Source organism: Dipodomys ordii, unplaced genomic scaffold (genome assembly GCF_000151885.1).
Source record: "Dipodomys ordii isolate 6190 unplaced genomic scaffold, Dord_2.0 Scaffold94, whole genome shotgun sequence".
Lineage (NCBI taxonomy): Eukaryota > Metazoa > Chordata > Mammalia > Rodentia > Heteromyidae > Dipodomys > Dipodomys ordii.
Genome location: NW_012267310.1, coordinates 3640646 through 3644710, shown reverse-complemented (window position 1 = coordinate 3644710; position 4065 = coordinate 3640646).

Sequence of the window (4065 nt, the reverse complement as noted above, 5' to 3'; positions counted from 1 at the left end):
CCCAGCATCTTAATTTCTGCTTGCCGCGCTGCTCTGCAGCGCTTTGCTGATTCACGGTGATCGCGGAGGGAGAAGCCTCATTGACTTGTGCCCCAGCAAGCGGCGAGGCGAGCTCTAGTGGCTGCGAGGGCACGTGCTTTGGGAAACCACCCACTATTGAGCAGCCAAGGCATTAAATGGCAAGGTGCATGTCCTGTATGGCTCTTTAGTACTGGAAGAGGAAAACATGGAAGGGGAGATGTGTGCGGAGGGGGAGTGGGAGGGGGAGTGGACGGTGGGAAATACTGCGAGCCCAGCCCCCTTCCACTGAGCCAGTGGCAGCCTAGTGGGTGGACATGTCTCAAGAGGCCTTAAATCGTTCTCTGCACAGCAACAGAAAGAGGGATTTTTTTTTACATGCACCCCGGTGCCAACTTAAGAACAAAAGTAAGAGGAGGGAAACCAACCTACTGATCTACTTGGGAACCTTTATTAATATTTGGGTAAAAGTCTTTTCATTCTAAACCCCAGTGGTTCCCTTCCGACCTTGATTCACTGTACTCCTTAGAATTTGTGGCCTTTTAATGTCAGCCCTTTCACCCGCTGGAGAGCAGGAATGCTCTCTCTTCTTGCTGGGCTGAATCTTAGACCTGAGACACACAGCACTGCTCAACCAGCCAGGGTGGGAATGCTGCCCTCCACACAGAAAGGACATTTCCTTGGTGACAGAGCATTAAGTCAACTCCCAACTCCCTTCCTAATGTCCTGTTTTTAGAGGGAACTTCCACCTGGTCAGGTTTGCCTCAGAGACAGAACAGCTGAAGTGTGAACATTCAGCCACTGTTAATTGTTGGCATTATAGTCAGTGTTGTTTATGTGGAGGACAGAGAGAGAAGGGTGGGGAGAGGAGTAAAGGAGGAGGTGGGACACAGACAGACAGACAGACAGACAGGCAGGCAGGCAGGCAGGCAGGCAGGCAGGCAGGCAGACAGGCCCCAGAGAGAAAAGTTACCTCCTTCCATTTTTTCTTCATTCAGATTTCCAGAAACATTGCCACCACCAAAGACTTGGTTTTGCATTTGGGACAATGACATAGCGAACAGAACTTCCATCTGACTGTGTCTAAATGAAGATCAATGCATATTAATATTAGGTAATTTAGGAAATAAAGGAAATGAAATCACCTGTATTCCTGAACACCCACCAACTTTCAAAGGCAACCATTGATATTAAACAATATACTAAACAATAACAATATACTAAGCAATTGCACTATAATAAGCAATAAACAAAGGCTTGGTTGAAAAGCTACTGGATTGAAACCTTACTATCCTGCTTACTAGCAATCATAAATGGGATGAATAATTTCATTAATCATGTCAGTTTTCTCTTCTGGAAAATAGAATAATAATAACTATCCTCATAGACAATTTAAATAAATTAGAAGATGTAAAGCACTTGAAACAGCACCTAGAATGTAAAAAGCATTTAGTAAGTGATAGTATAATTCTCATCTCTCTTACTTGTGTGTGTCTGAACACAAGGTCTATGCCTCACACCCAGGAGCTGGCCGGGTACTAGTAGCTGGGTCTCGGTGTTTCTAGAAGCTGGCCAGACACTCAGAGCTAAGCTTTGGTGTTCTTGTGTTGAACATAAACCATTTCTCAAAACACTAATGTCAGATAAGGGCATTTTGTAACTGTGATAGATTAAGCCAAATTGAGGACCACTCCATAATCATATCTGTACCTAGACAAAACATAAGACTTGTTGAAATCATTTAAAAAAATGACCAAGCAGATCCTTATCCTGGCTAATGTAAGTTAATATTATCATTTTCTTAAAGCAAATTACATTTTTAACTTTGTTCTATCCTTTTTTACCTCTAGATAAAGATTTCTTAAAACACCTAATCATAAAATTATTGTATTCAATCTGGAGCAAGGACCAATGACTTAAGCTCTGAGATCACTTAATACAAACACAAATCCTTTGTAATAGTGTCGTATTGAAATGCAATGAAACTGTGAACGCAGCTTGATCAACTACTGGTGTAGTCCTGACTGGTCTTTGATGTTGACAATGTGCATACAATATGCACTGTTTTTTTCTAAATTTGAGGATGACTTAAAAAACCCACTGGTCACCATATTTTCCCTTAATATCATCAGTATTTTCTCGTGTCAATTAAGATCACTATCAAGGATTCTAATAGCCTTATTGAATTCCATTGTATGTGTGAACCTTAATTTATTTAAATTACATCATTGGAATTTTTAACTTTGCTTTTGCCAATAACTCTAAGCTGCACATCCTGTATATAAATCTCTGACTGCATCTTTCTTTTTTTAGGGTCAAATATTCATCACTATATTTTAAGTAGTGTTCCTAACAGATGCCTTTGTAATTATTGTTAAATTGGAAGAGACAAAGACATTCCTTCACAGGTATTAAATTATTTGCTAAACTACTGAATTAGTCCCATTTTACAGATATGTCTGTCATCTGTTAAATTTGAGATAAGCCAGTTGGCTTAGTTTTGCTCAGAGATGCCAGAGGAATTGATCATGGAGTGGAAATGGAGTTCCAAAAGAAGCAGTTATGTGGTTTGCTCGTGTTAGAAACATGGGACAAGGTTTGTCTACCAAATGTATCAAGCTGTATCATGCATTAACTTTCAATTACAGCACCGTTTTCTGACTGAGAAACAACAAAAACATTTCTATGCATATCTCCAATCTAAACAGTGCTGTGCCAACTTTGAAATCATTTTGCATAGGAGGATTGTGCAAACGGTGTTTAGAGAGTCTTAAACTGAGGTTGGAATGAAGTGCAGTATATTTGTCATTAGTTTATATCAATCTCAATAACACTAAGGTATTGCTAAGTGATATATTGGCATATCTGCCATTCTTCAATATCTAGATTTCTTGGAGAATGGAAACTGGCAGGGAAGGCCAAAATATTGCAAGGATTACCCACTAAAAGTAAGAAAGTTCACCCAGCAAAGTTACCTTGAGTGAGATTGTCTCCATGAAATATCTGTAGGTTCTCATCTTTGTCTTAGTCAAGAAGCTGTGTGTGCATGTGTGCATATGTGTGTGTGTCTCCCTGAGCTTTTTTTGTTCAAGTTAGCACTCTACCACTTGAACCATAGCTCCACTTCTGGCTTCTTTGGTAGTTTATTGGAGATAAGAGTCTCAGGAATGTTCTTGCCCTGGCTAGCTTTGAACTGTGAACCTCAGATCTCAGCCTCCTGAGTGTCTAGTATTACAGACATGGACCACTGCTGCCCAGATTAAGAAGATGTTTTTTATGCAGAGCAACACTATCAATATCCCAAGGAAAACTTCTAAAAATAGTTTAAACTTGCAGTGAAACAGAGAAAGCATTCATGGTAAGCTCTAATAATCGGTTTAAGATAAAGATACACACTACTAAATGATCTCTGCCCAAAAGTGTGTAGATTATATGCCTAAGGTCTTCTTCAATGTTCTGTTAGTATTAACATGAATCTTTTAATGGGCCATTATAACATAAGGAAAAAATCATACAAAAATCATCTTCCTGAAGATACATGGCTAAGGTCTAAGAGGGGGCTACTTCATGCATTGGTGCAGGGGGAAATATTTTAGCAAACGGTCTGTTTGTGCTCACAGTGATACTGCTGGGTTGAAGTGGCTGTGTCCCTATCTTTGTTTTTGTTTCTGTCGTCCATAAAATATGACCTCACTTTCCATCATTCAAAATCCTTCCATCTTTTAATGTTTTCCTAAAATCCCAAGACACATAGCTAATAAGAGTTTTTTTCAGATTTCCATAACCAAAACTGATAAACTTTATTCAATGATTTTATTTGAATTATTTCAGAAAGTATGCACACCATGGTCAAATATTAGGTTTCTTTCTCTTAAGGAATTGCTAGCACAATAGGGCTGAACAAACATAGATAAAAGTAACATAAGAACCTCTGAAGGGTAGATGCTAGGGAAGACGGTCCATCTCACCCCTGGGTGGGAGCTCATCTAATGTAAAGGTGGGAGTGGACAGTTAGCTCAGTGGTAGAGCACTGTTCTAGCATGCAGA